This window comes from Pleurodeles waltl, chromosome 1_2, assembly GCF_031143425.1.
Source record: "Pleurodeles waltl isolate 20211129_DDA chromosome 1_2, aPleWal1.hap1.20221129, whole genome shotgun sequence".
NCBI classification, from domain to species: domain Eukaryota; kingdom Metazoa; phylum Chordata; class Amphibia; order Caudata; family Salamandridae; genus Pleurodeles; species Pleurodeles waltl.
This window is the reverse complement of record NC_090437.1, coordinates 718,056,328-718,079,605: the sequence shown is the minus strand read 5'-3', so window position 1 is coordinate 718,079,605 and position 23,278 is coordinate 718,056,328.

Below are 23,278 nucleotides of genomic sequence, written 5' to 3'. Positions count from 1 at the left end.
ATTCTTTCTCTTGTTCTCTCTCATTCACATGCACGCACAGACAAAGGATCTCTTCCTCTTTCAGCCCTTAGGTTCTCCATTCCATGTGTGGATATTTCATTCAATCCATTTTTTTTCTTTTTGTTATGGCTATTGCTATCACAGAGTTTTAATAAGAGAAACAGGATGTGCATCAGAACGCCAAGAATAAAACATGTTACGGGCCTGGCACACAAAGGCTCCCAACTGATCTAGTAGCAGAAGATGTTAAACATTGGGCAGTTCTAGGTTCAGGTCCATTTGTCAAAATTGAAAAGGATTTAACATAAACTCATGGGAACACTGATAGGTCTCTCGAGAATATTATTGGCAAAGTAGTATCAAATTGTACAAAGGTAAACGGCAGTGGAACTTAAGAACAATTTTGTAGATGGGTATCTGTAGTCTCCCATAAGAAATATGTAGAAAAATGTTTGCTAAATGGTGCATTTTAAAGAGCACTTATTCAGAATCACCAGGGAAAACCAACTGGAATTTAAAGGCAATTCTAAGGAGGACTTGAGCTAGGTACACTTGTCCACTTTGGTTCTGGATGCCCAAAGTGAACCCAAAAACCCCGTAGCATTGTACATTGTTTGTGGCAACTGGTACTTTACCAATCAAGTACTTAAGCAATAGTCAAGAGGGAAGGTGCCAGCATTACTTACTATTGTTCTCACTCCTACTACCTCAGTAATATGATGGTTGACTTGAAATACATGTTGATTTTCAAGCTCTTTGGGGAGGACATCTTAATAAAACCAAGACAAAACTGCAAAAGAGACTGGATGCCATGACCTCTGAAATTGAAGATAATAAACTTTTTCTGACTAGGAAAGGCCCGACTCTAAATTAATGCTGAAATAACTATCTATTTTTATTGTATTTTGTGCCTCTCCAAGCTTGATTAGCAAAAAACACCCTAAACTGCTTGGGCTAGTCTATTAGTAAAATAGAGTACCACACCTTACACATTTCACAATTGTTTTGCTCTGAGAATTTGGGCAATTTGCATTCCACTGATATATGTACATTTTGTTGCCAAAGGGTATATTACAATATAGAGCTCAGAGGTATAAGCCCACAATGAAGGCATCTATCATATGAAGAATATATGGACTCTGCTAGTTGGACAACATCTCTCTGGCATATGCACCTCTCTGGCATATGCACTGCCTGTATCTGATTTATGCACATCATTTAGTCCTGCACTGTTAGATCTGACATGCCTTAGGGTGGTCACCCCTAACTTTTTGCCTGCCTCCCTCCACTTTTTGGACACTGTTTTTGCTGGTTTTTAGACTCTGCGCACTTTACCACTGCTAACCAGTGCTAAAGTGCATATGCTCTCTCCCTTTAAACATGGTAACTTGGGATCATACCCAATTGGACTATTTAATTTACTTATAAGTCTCTAGTAATGTGCACTGTATGTGCCCAGGGCCTGTAGATTAAATGCTACTAGTGGGACTGCAGCACTGGTTGTGCCACCCACTCAAGTAGCCCCTTTACATTGTCCCAGGCCTGCCATTGCAAGGCTTGTGTGCAGTTTCACAGCCAATTCGACTTGGCATTTAAAAGTATTTGCCAAGCCTAAAAATTCCCTTTTTCTACACATACGTCACTCTAATGTGTGCCCTAGGTAACCCCTAGAGCAGGGTGCTGTGTGGGTAAAAGGCAGGACATGTACCAGTGTATTTTACATGTCCTGGTAGTGTAAAACTCCTAAATTCGTTTTTTCACTACTGTGAGGCCTGCTCCCTTCATGGGCTAACATTGGGGATGCCCTCATACATTATTGAAGCGGTAGCTGCTGATCTGAAAGGAGCAGGAATGTCATATTTAGTATGGCCAGAATGGTAATACAAAATCCTGCTGACTTGTGAAGTTGGATTTAATATTACTATTCTAGAAATGCCACTTTTAGAAAGTGAGCATTTATTTGCACAAATCTTTCTGTGCCTTACAATCCACGTCTGGCTGGGTTTAGTTGGCAGCTCCTTGTGCATTCACTCAGACACCCCAATCACAGGGTACTCAGCCTCACTTGCATACATCTGCATTTTGAATGGGTCTTCCTGGGCTGGGAGGGTGGAGGGCCTGCTCTGACACAAAGGACTGCCACACCCCCTACAGGGACCCTGGCAGACAGGATTGAAATGAAAGGGGACCTGGTGCACTTCTAAGCCACTCTTTGAAGTCTCCCCCACTTCAAAGGCACATTTGGGTATAAAACAGGGCCTCTGCCCTACCAACTCAGACACTTGCTGGAGAAGAAACCTGAACCAGAACCTGCATCCTGCCAAGAAGAACTGCCTGGCTGCTCAAAGGACTCACCTGACTGCTTTCTACAAAGGACTGCTGCCTTGCTGTTGGCCTGCTGCCTTGCTGAACTTTTGCCTTGCTGTAGAAGTGCTCTCCAAGGGCTTGGATAGAGCTTGCCTCCTGTTCCCTGAAGTCTCAGGACCAAAGAGACTTCTCTTTTTCAACTGGACTCCTTGGGTGCCGAAAAATTCGACACACAGCTTGCTCCGCGGTGAAAAATTCACTGCACGCCGATCCAGAAAGACGCCGCTCAACCCGCAAGGAAAAGATCAATGCGATGCCTGCAGTGCGACCGGAACTTTGACGCACGGCCCGTCTGGACAACACCGCCCGACTTCCAGAGAGGAAATCGACGCGACTCCTGCCGTGAGGGAGAAGATTCCACGCACAGCCCACCGGAACGATGCACAGCCAGATAACAAGCCCAGGATTCCACGCACAGACCCCGGGACATCTGGTAATCCCGTGACCCACAGAAGGAGACTGTCCGCGTGCCGGAAAACGATGCACAACTTCCCCCGTGAAAAATAACGATGCGAGTCCGTGTGTGAAGGGGCGAAACCGACGCACACACTACGCATCTCCTCCTCTGCGGCCCTCTGCGGAGATTTTCCACTCCAAACCAGGTACTTTGTGCTTGAAAGAGACTTTGGGGGTCATTACGACCTCAGCGGTCTTTTGAAAAGACCACCGAGGCCGCGGGAGACAGAATACCGCCATTGCCGGCGGTATTCCTGTCTCCCTATTACGACATTTTCGCTGGGCCAACGGACGGTAACAGTGTTACCGTCCGCTGGCCCAGCGGAAATGTCACATCAACATTGCAGCCGGCTCGTAATAGAGCCGGCGGCAATGCTGATGTGCAGCGTGTGTAGAGGCAGTGAAATGCGAGACGGGGCTATGCCTAGGGGCCCCTGCACTGCCCATGTCAAGTGCATGGACAGTGCAGTGGCCCCCAGGGGCACCCCAAGTCCCCTTACCGCCGGCCTTTCAATGGCGGTGTGTACCGCCATGGACAGGCCGGCGGTCGGGGACTCATAATCCCCAGGGCAGCGGTGCTTGCACCGCTGCCCTGGGGATAATGACCACCAGGCGAAATCCTGACGGGAAAATGGAGGTGCCGGCGGTATGGCCGTGGCAATTCCGCCACGGTCATAATTGCTGGTGGAACACCGCCAGCCTGTTGGCGGTGTTACCGCCAACATACCGCCGGCCGCCAGGGTCGTAATGACCCCCTTAGTTTGATTTTTAAAGACTTAGGACACTTTTATATCACTTTTCAGTGATATTGCTACAATTTCATATTGCATCTTTTATCGTTTTGACCTGCAAATACCCAGATAAATACTATATATTTTTCTAAACACTGTGTGGTGTATTTTTGTGGTGCTATAATGTGTTATTGTATGATTTATTGCACAAATACTTTACACATTGCCTTCTAAGTTAAGGCTGACTGCTCAGTGCCAAGCTACCAGAGGGTGGGCACAGGATAATTTGGATTGTGTGTGATTTACCCTGACTAGAGTGAGGGTCCTTGCTTGGATAGGGGGTAACCTGACTGCCAACCAAAGACCCCATTTCTAACATGCACTATGCCCAATATGGACATCTAAAGGCTCTGATTATATGCATATATCAAATCTCCAAAATGTGTATATGTCATAGGCTCATGTAAAATGCAATGTCACAGATATTCCTATAGTATACAAAGCAGACCGTTTGTATATGCACAGTATATGATGCTGTGGGATCTGAAAATTACACTTTTCAGATGTGCAGATGATCTAAACATTACAGAGCTTATAATGGAGGTCTGCAAACTGCACATACATGAGTGAGAAATATCCAGCTGTGCAGGCTTCTATTTGGTTGACCTATTATATATGTGAAGTTGTGAAAGCCTCTGGCATATGTACCTCATATGCACTTACTCCTGCACAGCGACTATCTTTGAGGCTTCCCTCCGCACTGCAGCAGACACCCCCATCCACCCTCCTGTTCACCCCTTCCTCTGCAATCCAGTCACCACCCCCACGGGCATTGACAAAGGCAATAGGTCGCACAGTTCTTTCTTTAGGCATGGTAATAAATATATGCAAACAAGAATTTATTCATATCACTTCCTGTATAAACAATTGTGCAATATAGAAGTAGGCTGGAAGGTAAAACATTGAATTACCTCTTTAATAAATACAAGTTTTAGGTTTGCATTATAAGAAACAAACCACAACAGACTCAAACTCTGGTTTTGACAGGCCAAAGCTCCATAAAAACAGTACTACTCAAAAGCCATGCCACAAGGGCAGAGGATAAGTGCGTAGGGGCAGAGGATAAGTGTTTAGACACAGAGAAGGGCATCCTGCAGGTAGAGCTTCCCAAACTGAAGGTTTGCAACATACTTAAACCCTGTCTTAAAGGGAGTGGAGACCCATGAGGAAGCAATGTCTTATAAAACTGAAGGACGGCCAGTACTGTGTCCCCCACAACGTGTCCATGAATTGATGAGCACTTCTTTAAAAGCTAGTGCGAAACACAAAGCAGCCCGAGAAGGAAACAAGAATTGACCAGAGCAGGGATACTGATGTAAAACAGTAAGTGCGCTCAAGATTCAAAAACCATATGGCATTTCTTCAAGTACTAAAATGCTTATATATATCAGGAAAAATAAAAATCAAAGATTATTGGAAAGCCAGACGTTTTGTTGTTCCCTGTCGGGAGTGTTCACAGGCTTCTTGTGGATTCGTAGGTTGTGGTGTATAGTTGCAAAATACAGTAACCCGATGCAGATCAAGAAATGAAAGAGGGCAGGCAGCTGGAAACCTGGCTGCTGTATTAACAACATGCAGACACATTATTATCACTCTGCAATCAGGATTGTGCAGCAAGTCATCTGGACTGGAATTTGCAGTCCCAAACAAGCCCTTTGACGACCTACACTACTTTAACAAAAAACAAGCACAAGAAATAAGATGTCACACTTTTCCAGGCACTTACTTCACCCATTAAACAGGACATACTTGCTTAAGTCGAAGTTCACACTACTTGCTCATGTAAAGGCATGTTATAAAAATTAAATAAATGAAATCATTACTTACCTTTACTACTTAATGCCTTTTAATTAAAGGCAGGCCTGCAGCTGCTGTGCGACATGCTTCTTGCTTATTCTGGTGAATGAGTAGCTCTGTAGCTGCTGAGTACCTGGAGGGGATGCGGGCAAAACCAGAGCACTGGTCTGCATTGTGTTGACTCTGGACTGGAGAATACACGACGAATAAATGCCAAGAAGGGACAGGGAGGGGCTATCCCCTTTTTCAAGTGTTCAATGGTAGCCTGCGCTTACACTACTTTGAATGATGGACCCACCTGTTAAGCTGACACAGCAGGGACTTCACCCAGGCAGGTTCTGGTGGTGGGTGCGTGTGCCTCATAAGGCAGGCCTCAGGCGGTGTCCAATTTTTAAATATTTTACAACACTGAGCCAAGGCAAGCATGGATTACTGTGCGATATCAACTCTTCACCTGGGAGGTCCTGTGAACTTAGCAAGCTGATATCTCGTGTAGCCCCGGCCCTGAGAGAAAAGTGCCAGTGCTAAGCATCAGAAACCACAAGCACAACTTAAGCACTGGGACAACGGTGTTTCCAAAACACCAACAACTGGTTGGGTTTAAATAAATAAACATGATAAAAAAGCCAAGTCCAATGCCATAGGCCAGTCCATGATAATTAAGGGCAAAAGGGCACAGTCCTGGGCCCCTAACTCAATTCCTGACTACCGAGTAACCTCAATAGGTAGGGACATCAAGGGGGCAGACAGGCACCACAGATATTATCAGGTAATGGGGGATTGGGGATTTGGGTTTAGGGAGTTAGGTTTAGGCTTGGGAGGGGGGTTAGGGTTTGGGCTTGGTACGGGCCTTCTTGGGAGGGGTCAACTTCTTGGTGGGGAAGAGGCATGGGTGCTTGCAGGGGGCAGGGGAGGCCATGGAGGTAGAAGGGATGGCCTTCGGGAGAGAAACAGACCTTTTCGGGGTGGTACAGGAGGGAGAACATGGGTAAGGTCAAGCTCACACAAAAAAATTTCTTTGGAACACGGGGACAGTCATCAGAAAGGGGTCAGGATTTTGAGGTTGAGGGAATGGTTGTCTGACATGTTGGTGTGGATTTTTGGGGTGCAAGTTTGTAGGAGTTGTGCTTGTCTGTGGTGGGTGTCTGTTTGGTGTGTAAATGAGGGAATTTATATGTTTGGGGCTGATGGGGTGAAGGTGCTGGAGGATGCAGTGGTTGTCTGTTGGGGTGGAGACTGCAGGTTTGGTGGATGTGCTGCTTGTAGGTGTCTCTGTGGTTGTGGTGTCTGTGGGTATGATAGGTGTGGTGGCTGGATCAGTAACTATTGATACAGTCTCATGCCAGATGTTGTGTGTGATGCTGGGGTTGGGAGGTGTCTGGGGAAGTTGTGACTGTTGCTGTGTCTGCAGGTAGATGTTGTTTGTGTGTGTGCCAGTGGTATGTCTTGTGGTGCTAATGTTTGTATGCGCTAGCCTTGTCTGTTGAGGTGGATGCATGCAAGTCTGTCTGTGTGCTTTGGGTGGTTCAAGGAGGGGGAATTTGGACTGGGAAGAGGAAGGTGGAGGGGGATTGGAAGAAAGGGGGTGACTGGCTGCCGTCAGTGTGGAGACAAGAGCCTGAAATTATCTCTGTAGGCCAGAAATTGCACCATGAATCCCCTCCAGGAACGCAATGCTTTCCTGGATCTGGCTTGCCAGTTTCTGGGTGGCATTCACGGTGGCCGTCTGACTCACAGAGATCGACCTCAGGAGGTCATTAACCTCCTCACTGAGGGTAGCAGGGGTAACAGGCTGGGCCAGAGGTGCTTGTGGCAAACGAGATGCCCACCCTCTTGGGTGAGCAGGCACAGACAACTGGGTGGGTAGCAACAGGGAAGGCGGTAATAGAATGGGGGTGGTACTGGGGTGGTCCCAAATGGGTCTGCCACCACTAGGGAGTGCCCACTTTAGGAGGAATGCGATGATGAAGAGCCAAATCCGGTCTCCTCCATGGCAATCCGATGCCCTCCGGGCCACTTGGTTCCTTGCTGTTGGTGGTCTCATGACCTTAGGTCCTGTGGCCAGATGCATCCACACTTGGCTCAGCCCCATCTCCTTCATCTGCCTGTACTGATGCTGCAAAAAGAAAGTAAAGTAAGGTCATAACATGTACATGTTGACACATCAATCACAACCCTGAGAGACAAAACATACCATCATGTCAAGTGGCCCACAGCATGAAGTGACGACAAAGTGGTACAATCATGTGCCAATACCACTCCATGCATACCATCTGGAATCACAAAGGTAACACATGAGAAACTCTTGGTCTCAAATAACTACAATAGCATAGATGAAGTACAGCTACCACACTAACCATAACACAACTAGGTGACCACTCCACATCAAACTTGTGCCACATGCAGCCCACCACGTAGGACCAGCAGCCTACAATTGGATACCATTGTAAGGTACTCTACCAATTACACTGACACAAGCCTATGCACACATTTAGCTTGCACCAATATGATGTTTCGACAATAAATGATGTTGGGAAAGAAAGGCAGACAATACTGGTTCAAACATTACATACCTGGATTAGGTGACATGGAAACATCCATGTTACTATTGACACCTCACAACAATGTACAGCTCCACACGTCACACCTTTCCAAAATGAGTCCAGGAGGTAGTAGCAAGGTCACCCAGATGTGCTCCACATGTGGTTTTGCATGGAACAACAATGACGTCAGGTCCCAAACCTCATGGAGAGATGTCTCCAGAATACACACATGAATGGTCCTGTTAGGCTTAGGATATCCCCCACCAATGTCTAACACCCATTTCCATATTTACTTCTGAGTGTGGTTTTAGTAGACAACTGTACCTTGCATGAAGGAGGGGCACCATCCTTGCAATCACTGTCAGAAGGATACCAAATTGTTGCACAATGAGAAGCAACATCACTATCCACATTTCTGACATGACAAGCATGGCATCTGTCTGTGGATGAATCCCTGGCCCTCAACATGTCATGCAAACATCACTACAAGTCAATTCATGCTGAATCCATACAGTCAGGGTACATTTCCCAAACAACATACAGGTGCTGTAAACCTACAACCACCGTACTACATCAAGGGTACAAATCATAATCAAATGGATCAACACCCTGACCCTACCTGTCATGTCCATCATAGCTACTGCAGTTGCACATAACTAATGACATACTATGAGGCATGAATGTTTCTGTTTGACTACATATGAAGGTGACACAGTCTGGTCTGGGGCATCACAGTAACTGGACAACCATTGCAGATATATCATAATGACAACTGGACCCCATGAACACATATATATATATATATGAGTTTTTCGACATCATCCCATATGCATGGCTACCACATGCCATACATCTACTGCATAGATATGTATCCTAGTGGGAATGGAGCATACGCAGATACGTTGCCACAAGGTATGTTTGCTACACTGATGACACATCACCCATGACAATGCACATTCCCCACTTACCCAGGGAAAGTAGTATGCTACTGCTACCAAGATTTTGCCATGTATGTCATGTCACATGTATGATGGACACCCATGCATCACAGACTGCACAGATGCACCAGCACCCAAAATACAATGGAGAAAACTTGCACCTGGTTTGCAGACGTCAACCTACACATATCCCCAGACATATGAAAGAGGACAGTGACCCACATCCTACTTACCTTTGGACTGTACATTTCAGGAGTGATCTGCTGGGGGAAACTAACAACCACCAGGGCAGTTAAAACTGAATATTTGAACACTGAACACAGCCATATCTGCTCCATGCTGGGCAATTCAACTGAGGTTTCATTATAGTTTAGTCCTAGGTCCCATCTCCAAAAGGATGAGCACACCAGTTGGAAACTCATGGCCTGTCTATACCAATTTAACCCCAGAAGATATGTGACACATGTCACATGCCACATTGTCATTGGGATCAGTCTGTCCCTCACTCAATCATCTGCTAAAGGTCCAAGCATGATTTTCCCATGTATTCATCCCCTGTGGCTGCTGTGCTGCCCTCAAACACCCATCCAAGGCCAGATGGGTCACCACCAAAATGCAGGCCATTAGAGGTGGCCATGGTCCGATGGTAACCCCGTCCTCATTGTGAGGACATCCCCTGCTGGCCCCCTGTCGTCTTCAGGGTCCAGAGTCTCAGGTCCTCCCACTTCTTCTGACAGTGGGCGCTCCGCTGGCTGTGGAAGTCCAAGGTCCGCACCTTCTTGGTGATGGCTCTCCAAAACACCTTCTTCGGATGGGCATTGACCTGCATGGATGCAAATGACAAGACAGAATATTATGTTCACAAGTCCCGTACAAAATGGCTAAGTCACATACATGTCAGTCTACCTAGCTAATGACATCCTGTCATGACCATCCTGTCCACCTGTGGCACAGGGCATGCATTGGACACAGGGACATGACTGCAAACACTTTCAATAGGGTGCACTATACACCACCCAGCGCAGGCCCTGCACTGACCAGGTAGAATAACAGTGACTTTTGTGGGACATGAGCTAATCACATGGCATTGACCAGAAACATGATGGAACACATCTCACAAAGTGGCAAGTGACAGGTAAAGCATACTTCAAACAATGCACAAAAACTTCCACTATCTCTAAATGTCACCCGCTGGATACAGTCCTGACCTGTCACAGCAAGCCTACATACAGACCCATTGTGCTTCAACCACATTGAAGGGTGACATGTTGAGCGCACAAAGAGGCAAGCCTGTCCATGTGTGGAAATGTGCAGATACAGATGCAGTCACCTGCTTCTTTTGGTGGTTGTGGTCTAGGTGTCACATCAACATTAAGGTGCACACATCCACACATGTATATTCACAACACCTATAGTACTGAAAGAGAAACCTGGCCATGCATTTTACATGTTCCGCTCCATAACCATAACCATAACCAAAGAGTCCAACATCTTGGCACATAACTCCACAACACAATGCCTGTGGATGTGCAATGCCCAACTGGATGAAAGAGACAACAAGGCTGTGGGATCAAGGGATCTGTCAAGGCTATATGACATAGATTGTCAGAGATGAAATGAGCACACCAGTCACACATTATGATCCTGTCCCCAATGGAATTCCCATAGAAATCAGTGGATAAGGGTTCCAGAAGCTGCATATTGACAGTGATTTGGCACCCTTCACATGCTGTCCAGGGATACAGGGAGTGGGCACAGTGTCACACTTGTAGTAAAAAAGGGAATTGATACCAGCCCAGATGTCCAGTTCTGGAGTGAGAGACAATACACAGCCCCCCTTCTCTGCAGGCTGAGAAGACATACCTACACAATACACCATGTCCAAAAAATCACAGGCATCATAGTACATCATGTAGCCAACAGCCACTTTACATTGGTTGCCTATGTGCAGAGCTGAGGAGCATAGTGAGTAATTACCTGGCTTCAGAACAACAGTCCAACAAGGCCAGATGTGGCCAGAGATCACTGCGCAAACACAGAAAGAGCTCAAATTGTGGCCAACCAACACATAGACTATGCATTCAGACCTCCTGCTGTCATGCAACCACATGTGACTACAAATTAGAAACATCTTGTGGCAAGATTATGCTGGGGATGGCTGTCATGACACCTCACCTAGCCATGTGCATCAAATGCAAGTTGGTTCAGGGACCATTCAAAGCACACTCACCACATTGTCTCAGGACTACAAACCTGTCACTTGACATAGATGCGTGTCCATTGACTCAAACAACTAAGCTTAAGCCTAGGATGACCGTAGCTAATAGAAGTAGCTGTACATACAAGGGTAGGACCTCTGCCACCAGCTTCTCCAGCTCTTTGGGAGAGAAGGCAGGGGCCCTATAATCTGTAGGATGCTGCATAGTTGCTCCCAAAGGCGGTACACAGCAGCTCAGGTTGTGGAGGTCTTGCAGTCAGTAGAGTTAGGAGTCAAGTGAGAGATTCAGTAGAAAATGGTGGTCACGTCCACCACATACGTCACCATCGCCGTCGGCGGACACTACCTTTGGCCCAAGGCCACCAAAGACAGCAATGTTAACCTATGGCAGTGTCTGCCGCTGTAGCATCCACCTACCACCATGATGACTTCTGCTAGTGGTCGCGGGTGGTTCCTAACGTACAGTGGGGTATGGCAGGCAACCACCATTTTAGAGGCATTCAATTCAATTACACAATATATTTTGATGTGTCAGAATTATAAAAATGATGTCCTGGCAAATATTGAGTGCCAGTCTTGTCCTGTCATGTAGGTCAATCGTTTCCGGTATGCAGGTATCTGGTCCTGCAGATCTGACAACATTATTGGGAGTACAGCCACCACCCTTACCCCATGTGTAATCCAGGATTTGGGGCATTGAATCACATGCAGTTTATGGAGTGATTTGGACATGAGGTTGCTGTCCAGATAGAGGTTTTGTACACATATGTAGATAAGCAAGGCGTTAACGTTTCCCAAATGTGCAAGTGTTAGCCCTGGGGTGTGTTGTGCATCATGTTTACAGTAACTCACATGACATGACATTCCATACCTGACATGTATTATGTAAATTGCTAGGGACACATTGAGCGACTGCTTTTTTTTCTTATTGGCGCAAATAGTTACTCTGGGAGGAAAAGGATCAGACACCCTCCTGGGTACCGTCCACTAACAGACTTGTAGAACACGGACATGTAATTCAGATCTACCACCTGAATAGGCAGACAATCATGGATCTATGTCGTCAGTTGGAGCCAGATCTGATGCCAGCCAAACGCCATCCAAATAGCATACCACCCATAGTACAAGTCATGTCAGTGTTGCACTTCCTGGCCACTGGGTCCTTCCGAAACACAGTGGCCCTATCTGCTACGAAGTCCCAGCCTATGTTCAGTTTGGTGTTGAATGATGTTCTTTCAGCAACGTTGAAACACCTGGACAGCTACATTTGTTTTCCTCAACATGAGGATTTTGCCCATGTGAAAGCAGAGTTCTATGGTTTGGCACACATACCACATATTGTGGGAGCTATTGATGGTACCCATGTAGCCATGGTTTCCAAGTCACGGCAAGGAACAGGTCATTTGGAACAGGAAGAACTTCCATTTCATCAATGTCCAAGTAGTGTGTTTGGCAGGTCTCTACATCTCCCAAGTCTGTGCCTGGTACCCGGGTTCAGTCTATGATGCCTTCATCATGCAGAGCAGCTCAGTTTCCCAGCTTATAACACAACTGTACCCAGAGAGGGCCTGGCTGGTTGATAAGTAACATATGTCATGTGTGTTTTTATGCTATGTCTGCTGCTAGTGAGACGTTGCTCTGGGCTGATGGTTGCACACATGTTGCATTTCCTTGCAGGGGATTCTGCCTACCCAAACTGTCCCTGGTTGTTGACACCAGTGAAGAACCCAACTAAGCCAGGGGAAGTCAGCTTCAACAAAGCACATGAAAGAACATGCCATGTCATTAAGCGTGCTTTTAAGCTCCAAAAGGCAAGATTCTAGAGCATAGACAAATCAGGTGGAGCCCTCCTCTATTCATCTGCAAATGTTTGTAAGATCATTGTGGCCTGCTGCATGCTCCACAACCTTGTCCTGATGAGAAACATCCCATACATCCCTGATGCAGGGGAGCTAGCGGTGCCAGCAGGTGAGCCTCTGGAAATGACAAGTGAGGATGACAGTGATGAGGACAAAGGTGGAGACATGCGGGCAGACCTTATCAATCAGTACTTAACTTGTGTGTAAGTATGTGATGTTCTGTGATTACTGTGACTGCATGGGGTACTGTAGTGGTCAGGATTTGTGGAGAAGGGTATCTCTGTCACCATGAGACAGAGCATCTCATGCTATGCATCATACAGGCTAGGTTTGCTGGCTACATCAGACTTGAAGATGTACCTCTCTTGAGGTTCTCCTTTGTTTTTGTGTTGATACTGATCCTGTATGCCATGTATGTAGCTGTTGATGTGTTTCCTCATTGCAGGCCATAGTGCCTGTGCCACAACACTGACATAGGTGTGTAACATGCCACTAGATGCCTAACCTTTCTAATAGAATGGGACTTTTATTAGGGACTGTTATACTGTCCTCTGTCTGTGTCATGGGGTATGTTAAGTTGGATAGACCTGGTTTTGGTATGTGAAAAGAGTCAAGTTGGTGACAACATCCATCAATCTCTGTGCCTATATTACCAGACAGGGTCTGACATAGCCCTCTCCTCTGTGGACAGGGGGCTGGTACTTTAAGATATCTAGCCAGAAGCAACAATGTTTTCTCATTCTTGGCAATGACAGTCAAGAATTTTTTTTTAGCCTATGCGCTGTACATTGTAAATAAACATTTTGGTGTGAGTGACCACTTGTGGTGTTTTTGTGCTAGTAATCCTCAGCCTGACACTGCTTGTAACATATCCCTCCTTACCTTACCATCTTAAGAATACCTCATTTGCATCACATGAATTTCACATTGTGCACCCCACAATGATGAAAAAGCTCCATTGGACACTAATTGTGTGCTAGTTGTGTTTATTCACATGTGCTCTGAACATAAAGGTGGAAACTAAGTTAAAAAAGTAAAAAAGTGAAGAGATCAGTCATGGTGGAAGTAATCATTGGAGTAGCTGCCACAACAGTTGAAGTCCAAAGTCAAGGTCCTACTATCCTGGTAAATGGATAGTGTTTGAAGAGCAGTCAACAGGGTGATTCTGTGACACACAAAGGGGCTCCATCAGGAAGAGGTCACTTCCTGGCAGTGGTTGAGGACTTGGCATTTGCACCGCCTGGATGTTTGGGTGAACGTTGCCAGTTGCGGGGGTTCTTCAGCTACAGAGGCAAGGGTGTCTGACGTGGCAGGCCCTTCCCTGGCAGGACCCCCCTTCCACTGTCTGCCACAAAGGTCGAAGTGGCTGATGCTACTAGGCCATTGGAAAGGGTCTAGTATTGTTCTCGATCCCTGCTCAAAATGGTGTTCATCTCCCTCAACACCCCTGCTAGGGAGGCCAAGGTGGCATTGTGGGCCTCCCACTGTTGCAATATTTCATGGTGGTATTTCTTCTGCAGCCCAGAATTATTGGTAGGTATCCTGGCCAGTCCCATCCCCAGCAGCCTCATGCCACTGGCGACACCATGCCTCCCATGTACCATACCCCCATGTGCCTGCCCCCTTGGAACAGTCTGGCCCCTGCCATTGGGTCCAGCTCCATCATTGTTGGATGTGTCTAGATGTGACTCAGGTACCTGGACTAGGGATCACAAGATTGTTGATTCTGTCCTTGAGACACATGTTTGGGGGTGACTGGTTGTCTGAGATGTTAAGAGGCAGCAGGGCTGGGAGGAGTCGAGGTGGTTAGGGTGAGGCTGGCAGGTCTCATCTGACTAGGTTCCCTAGATGGGTCAGTGCCATCCTCAACATCCACACTTCCAGGAGTGCTATCCTCATTGAGGGCTTCATCCAGGAGGGCAGTGGCAGTCTCTTGACTACTGTTTATGTACCCAGTGGCAGGTAGACCTGTTGAAGTGAGAGACAGAATGTTACAGGTTGTATTGTGACATGTACCTCCAACAGTTTACATTGACATTTGATTAAGCCCATTTACACATTGGCTTTTTATTTTTCCTTTATTTGAAAGGCACACTTGCTATCAGCTGTATGTATAGACATGACATTTGGGGAACAGACCAATTCCCTTTCAAGTCACAGTGCCACAGGATGTCTGAGTATCTTGGCACTTGCATGTCTGTTCATAGACTCATGTCTTTTCAGCAGTGCTGTCAAAACAGTGGCTAGGCATGATGTGGCTTAGGTCACCTCAAGACCTAGTAGACTGTTAAGTACCCAGGTCCTTGTTGTTGTATATGTTAGTTGTCATCATGTGATCAGTGTATTGTGAATATGTGTTCTGCCACAAGCATTCAGATGATTGATCTTGGTACCTTTGAGTTGTCCTTCCTTCATTGGGCACATTGGTTGGGCTGTCTTTCCTGTCCATATTATTTTCATCTAGGCTTATCGGCTCAAGATAGATCAAGTTGATAGACACATCACAGAGTGTACCATGATGTATATGTTTGTCCCTCCCAGGTAGATAATCTGCATTTGTGAATTAACAAACAGCAGCGCAATGTCATTGTGTACAGTGTCCTGGTTATTGGAGTTAGAGAAACTGTTCCTCCTGGAATTTATGGTCATGTTGCACAAAGTACTACACACAACATACATAAGTCATCCTCTCAGGTGAGTAGACTTTCATAGCGAGTTGATGTTCAAGGATATTAGGACAGATGCACAGTGAGCAGGTGTTATGCATTGAGTCGACAGTGCCTGCAGACCTTGGCATTGCTGTCATTGTCTGTCCTACCCACACACTACACAGATGATATCACTATAGGTGAGTACATGGCAAAGGCTGGGTAGAGGGAGAATGGTCCTAGTAGCAGAGAACACAGTAATGGCTGATTGGAGTGACATTAGCAGTGCCAGCTGACCTTGGCATTGCTGCCTTTACCTGTCCTACCCACACACTATACAATTGATAATCCCATAGGTGAATACATGGCAAAGGTCGAGTAGTGGGAGAATGGGCCTAGTAGAAGAGAACACATTATTGGCTGAGTGGAGTGACATCACAAGTGCCTGCTGACCTGTCATTGCCTGGTACCTGGTACAGTTTAAATCCCCTCACTTGGGTAGGCTCCAATGTGGAGTTGGCAAAGGAGGTAATTTGGATTGGGCTACACTGTCCTGGTATTAGGGATAGTAGAACAGTGCCTGCTGGGAGTTATAGTGCTGTCAATCCTTGTACTACACCCACTATACAGAGATGTTGTTCCCCCGGTGGGTGCAATTGGCATGTTGGAGGCCAGATAGGTTTTTATGGACAGGTGGATACTGGACTGTTGAGTGGGGTGACATTGTAGGAGGGGAAGTTAATCAGTGAGCATGCATGCCAATATATTTTGGTGAGCTAATTCTGTTGTTCTGACTTACGCGACTCCATCCCCAAGGTATTCCTATCAAGCTCTCAGGGTGCAGGATGGCCAAGACCTTCTCCTCCAATGAGGTGAACTGTGGGGGAGAAGGTGGAGGACCACCGCCAGTCTTGTGGACCACCAGCTGGAGCCTGGTGGACATGGAACCAACCTTCCCCCTGAGGCCCTTTCATCTCTTCCCAATGTTGTCCCTTGTGCGTGGGTAGCTACCTACAGAATTTACTCTGTCGACTATTCTTTGCCACATTTCCATTTTACTTGTGATAGTAGTCTGCTGGACTTGGGCTCCAAATAGAGGTGGCTCTACTCTAATGATTTCATCCACTATGACTCTTAACTCGTCATCTGTGAAACGGGGATGTTTTTGTGGTGACATGGTGGTGGTAAAGAAGTAAGGAAAAAAAAATTGTGGGTGCTGTGATGAGGGGATGACGGGGAGTAAATCGTGTGGTAGGGTGCAATTATGTGTGTTGGGGATTTTGTGAGGATGTGTGATATGTGCTTTGTGAGAGATGGTGGGGTGCTTAATCTATGGTTTGGTTTACTCCGATGCTGCTCTGGCTTTGGTGTTTGGAGTAGGAGATGCAAAGGATTGTGGGGTGTGGAGGAGTGTGTTTTATAATGTGGCTGGTAGGTGTACCAAGTGTATGTGTGTCAGCTGTGTCATTTTAAAATCTAGGTCGGTAGTAGGTTCGGTGGTTGGTTGACAGGCTGGTGGTGTTGGTTATCGGACTGCCTATTTCCCACCCTCCAGAGTCCTGGTGGTGTCTGGATTTTGGCTGTTTTGTGGCGGGCTCGGCTGTGTAACTTATATTATGCCGTTCTGTATGACCACCAACATGGCGGTCTTTTGGCAGCCACCATTGCAGCAGTCTGGCAGTCAGTCCACCAGACTCGTTATGAGACCCACTAGCTTGATACAGAAATATTGTGGAAAAAATATTGAATACAAAAAAATTGTTTTCCTATACCTATAACGGTAAGTATAAAAATATCAACAATTTTTTTTTAACATTAATATAATTAAAACATACAAAAATATAGATTTTCATTACTTATGTAGTTTAAAATAGTAAATCCTAAACACTAACATATGCTGTAAATTAAATAACTTTACATAATATTTAATACTATATATAAATATTTACTCATAAACAGACACACATATATGTGTATATGTTTAAACACTATAATACAAAATACATATTTTACTTGATATTAAATTTTTGGGATTTTTTTTTTAATTCCACACTATTAAAGCATAAATATATAAATATATAAATAGCAAAAACAAAGTTCATAACAGCTGCACACTCAGGATTCCTCAGCCACAGTTCTTCTTTAATAAAACCACTCCATGGAAGTAGTTTCGGCTGAGGCCTGATAGGTGAATGACTGGCGCTTATTACATTAATGCCCTCTGACCTCCTATGAGCTTATGTTCTTAATGACTTTTACATTCATAGGATGATTTGAATCTCATTGTTCTTTTTTGTTATTTGTTTTTTTACAGGAGTGGAAATGACTCTCTTGACCATGGCGGCATAGAGAGGGCACCTCGAATGAGGCACCCTATCCATCTCTTCCAGACTCACTGACTGAGCACTTAGGGGTGGATTTAAGAGCCTCTAGCGCCTCCTTGCATCACATCAGTGTAAATTTTTTAATGTTAATGTGGCCCAACAAGGCCAATATCGCTGCGCCAAATTTTACAAAGTGGTGCAATGCATACATTGCACCCTTTTCCAACCCTTTGCACTACATTATGCCTGGCATAGGCATAATGTATGCAAAGGGGTACTCCCTGTTTGGTGGGCTGAAAAAAGTGGCACAAAGAAATCTAAAAGATTTCTTTGTGTCATTTTTTTGGCTCCTTTTAACTCCTCGGAGCAGGCATTAAAAGGAGGTATACCATTGTTTACAGTGGGCCTCAGTGGGCTTTGCAGGATGAGCATCAACAGTTGTGATGCTAATCCTGTAAAGCTTCGAACTAGCATTAAAACTCTTGACACTAGTTCCCTAACTACCGCCATGGTACGCCGTATCTTAGATACGACGCACACATGGTGGCATTAGGGGGTTGCTAAGGGGCACAAGAAAAGTGGCACCGCATTGGGTGCAGAGCCACTTTTCTTAAATCTGGCCCTTGGTTTGAAATTTACACTTATTAACTCTCTTTATGTTCGATATCATATTAATGTTTCTATTTTTGGGTATATTTACATGTGGTGTATTAAGAAGTAGAAGGATCGTTTAGGGCAACTAGTTCTTTCTTCTTGCAATATACATGCATACTACACACCTTCCCCCTTTAAACAATAAAGAGTAAGAGGATAAACAAAAAAAAACAAAAAAACTCAACAACATAGTACACAATACTAAACAGTTTGCTACATTGGAGAAATTTTCACTAACAATATATTACCTTGGGAGCAAATGTTTTCAGTACAATTAATCCCACACATTTTTACATTTGAGCACCACCACACGATTTATATTCCACACCTTGGAATATTCCGTTCTTACTGCATTGTTGAACAGTTTCACCACTTTTACAGGTTTGACCTTTTCTGTACTTCTCCCTTTGCTCACAGGTTTACGGATTAGTACCCAATCTCCTACTTCCACTTTGGTTTCCCTTGAAGACCTCCTGCAATCAAAATATCTCTTGCGAGCTTCTATTTTCTCTTGTTCACTTTGTCTCCATCAATCATCCGATACTAACACGCCTGTCCCTGATTCCATATCATTCACCCACCTTGGTGACATCAAAGTATTGGGGTGTCTAGCTTTCAGTAATTCAAAAGGTGTTTTCCCAGTGGTGGAGTGAGGTGAAACTCTGTATGCTTCAAGCCTTTTAATTACCTCTTTCTTCCAGTTCAGACCACTACCTTTGGCCAAAGCTATGGTTTCCTTCAGCACTCTATTAAACCTTTCCACCATACCGTTGGTTTCAGGATGATATAAAGCACATTTCTTATGTCGTATGGAACAGTCTGTCAAAACCTTCTCCATTTCCTTAGAAACTAACTGTATACCACTATCGATGAGAATACTCTTGGGAATACCCTCTCTCCCAAAAACTTCCTTCAGAAACCCAATTATGTGTCTAGTCTGAATGTTCCTGCTAAACTTAATTTCCGGCCACCTAGAAAACAGATCAACCAGCACCAACAGATACATATCAACACCTTCTCCACAGACAGGACCTAAAATATCCAACGCTACCTCCTCCCAAGGCTGAGTGGGGCGATCTCATATCTCCATAGGTTGAGTTCTGGGTTTCACAGTTTACTCACTCATGACACACTGCATACACTCTCAGACCAATCTTTCCACCTGACAATCCATGCCCGGACACCAATACACCAAACGCAATCTTCCTTTTGTTTTAGACATACCTTGATGACCTGTGTGGGCAAGAGAAGCAAGTTTCTGCCTCAACGTGGAAGTGTCGAAGTAAGCCTCAGCAAGGCCTACTAGTGCAGGGGGTTCACCCTTCTCTGCACAAAGTCCTCAGACTATATATGAAGAAGTTGGCACAGAAACTGAAATAAAAGACAAAGGCCCTCATTATGACCTTGGCGGGCGGCGACTCCCGCCGCAGTCATCATGAGATACCCGCTGGGCCGGCGGGCGGAAACCTGGTTTCCACCCGTCGGCCCAGCGGGGATCTCGGCCGCAACACAGGAGCCGGCTCCAAATGAAGCCGGCGGTGTTGCGGCCTTGCAACGGGTGCAGTTGCACCTGTCGTGCTTTTCACTGTCTGCTATGCAGACAGTGAAAAGCTGCATGGGGCCCTGTCAGGGGGCCCCGCAACTCCCCGTACCGCCAGCCTTTTCCTGGAGGTTCAAACTGCCAGGAAAAGGCTGACGGTCATGGACTCGTAATCCCCTCGGCAGCGCTGCCCAGGCGGATTATCACCACCGGGGCAAATGTGGCGGAAAACTGTCGGCCCCGGCGGTGCGACTGCGGCGCTTCCGCCGCGGTCGCAATACCCTGGATTGCACCGCCAGCCTGTTGGTTGTAATGACCACCAAAGTTTATTAAATCTCATGAGGTGGTACTACAGTTCAAACTGCACCCTTCGGTAATGTTTGAAGTAGCACACTGAACTAAGAGAGCATGGTCCTCTTATTTACAACAGACGACCCTTTCAGCATTAGCTGAAGACATTCGTCTTTCTGGGATAATCTAAATATTCATCTTGTATATTTATGCTCATCATTTTAGCTATTTCCTTATCTAACATGTGTTGTGCTTTCATTTCTGTAATATTTCTTTTGGTAGGAATACAAGCAGTAATACAGATGGAGCAGAACATTGGCCCACACTGAATACAGATACAGCATGAGAAAAATATTGCAATCATTACACACAGGATAGTCAGTAGTTTCCAGGCCCAAGCGGAAACAAGAGCACAAAACCATCCAGAAAAAGTCCAAGTACTAGTCTCTGTGTGGATTTCTGCAGCAATTTTATGCAATTTAGATATTGCTTCATATACAGAAGGTGAGTGATCTGGAATAAAAACTCAGCAACTACTACTGATGATGCAACATGCACCACCTCAATCAGCTAATATCACATCTAGTACCATACGATTTTGGAGCGCTACAATCCTCACAATTTGGAGCTCCTCTGTAATATTCCCAAGTGCCAGAGCTGCCTGATTGGTAACAGCTTCCACAACCCTAGTCAATCGTCTCACTTTCCTACTGTTTAACGCAGCACCCACAAAGGAGAACAACCCTAAATTAAAATCAACATATTGTTGCAGGCTAGTGTCCGTTTGGTCTACCTCATTTGAACTTATTGTCCTTTTATATCTATTTTTAATGATGTCATTGAACAATTTAAAATCTCGGTGATATGATGCAGGGCCCAAAAACACAGGGGGTAATAGAAACCTATGGGCGCACTGTGCTTTGCTGAATTAGTGCCATAATTTATGGTGCTAATCCAGCAAAGCGAAACAATAGCATCATAAAGTATGACGCTATTGTACTAACGTGCGTCATGGTGCACTGTATACTAAATACAGCGATACCATGGTGATGATAGGGGGCGCATGGCAATGCAAGAAATGTGACGCATCAGAGCTGATGTGTCACTTTCTTGTAAATATGCCCCAGCGTGCACATGTGGACACAAACTGTTGATTGATTTCCAACTGTCAAGGGCAGGTGAAACCAATTCACAATGAGCAATTTTTACTTGGAGAGCACTTCCAGTGGGCACTTTACATCCAGCAGCATTAGAGGAGCACACACTCGTCTGTTTGAACACTACACGGTCCTCCATTGTCCATTTAATTTAAAGGCCCTGTTTGTGACATTATATTCTCTGTCTCTCCAAGGCATTGGACCCCAGAGCAGATACATTGTGAATCAGTGTGCTTGGCTGGAGATCTGCTGTCCCTGGTCTTCTCTTTTCAAGCATTCATTGCTGTCAGAGAAGAGGCTCCTGTGAGTTCCACCTCATTAATAATCATGAGATGGGTTGCGGATACCGAACTACACAGACCCTTTTTGCACGGCAAAGAGTTAGTACATCCTTCTCTGAAAAAAAGGTAGAAAGGTAGAAACTGGGAGCAACATAAATCAGGCTATTTGACAAATGCTGCGACAGCACTTTTAGTAAATATGTTCCAAAGATAATGGGTCATCTGTTGCAGAAATACAAATAAATTCACATTTTTAGAGTCCGGCTATTGAATTCGTTGAGGGCACACCCTGTTTTTTTGCAGATGGCTGTAAGCATACAGCATGGCATATAGACACAGAAATCAGTAGCTGTGCAATGAACTTTGCAGATCTGAATGATATGTAGAGACAGGAAGTCACTCTGAAACAGTAAACAAATGCATTTTAAGGAACATAGACTAATTTCAGCAACTGTACTATTGTACTGAGGGTTGTTTGACAGACACATTGTAATGATTGCAGCTGCTAGTCATCCTATTTTATGTGAAGCACATTTCCGTCTTTTGGGAAAAAAGGGTTGCAGAAAAAGGCTTGTGTTTTTTTTGCCTGAAAATAGCATCAACAAAGCGACTGCAGTGCTAAAATCACCAGCTTCCCAGCTTTCAGGAACAGGAAGACTTGAATCAGAAAGCCATAATCTTCAACACAATTTTGGCACTTTACTGGGACATACCCCATTTTTACTATTTTTGTGCTTTTAGCCTCCTTCCAGGTAGTGACAGAAATGGGTGTAAAACCAATGCTGGATCCCAGAAAGCTATACATTTCTAAAAAGTAGACAAAATCCTAAATTCATCAAGGGGTCATTTGTGTAGATCCTACAAGGTTTTCCTACAGAAAATAACATCTAAAATAAAGAAATGTTGAAATTGAGGAAAAAAAACAGCTATTTCTCTCCACTCTGTAACTTTTTCCTGTGATGTCAGATTTTTTAAAGCAATATACCATTACGTCTGCTGGACTCTTCTGGTTGTGGGGATATATAGGGCTTGTAGGTTCTTCAAGAACCCCAGGTACCCAGAGCCAATACATGAGCTGCATCTTCCAATGGATTTTCATTCTATACAGGGTATACAGCAATTCATTTGGTGAAATATAAAGAGTGAAAAATAGGTATCAAGAAAACCTTTGTATTTCCAAAATGGGCACAAAATAATGTGTTGAGAATCAGTGGTTATTTGCACATCTCTGAATTCTGGGGTCCCCATACTGTTGAAGTAAGCCTCAGCAAGGCCTACTAGTGCAAGGGGTTCACCCTTCTCTGCACAAATTCCTCAGACCATATAGGAAGAAGTTGGCATAGAAACTGAAATAAAAGACAAAGGGGCATATTTATACTCCGTTTGCGCCGAATTTGCGTCGTTTTTTTCAACG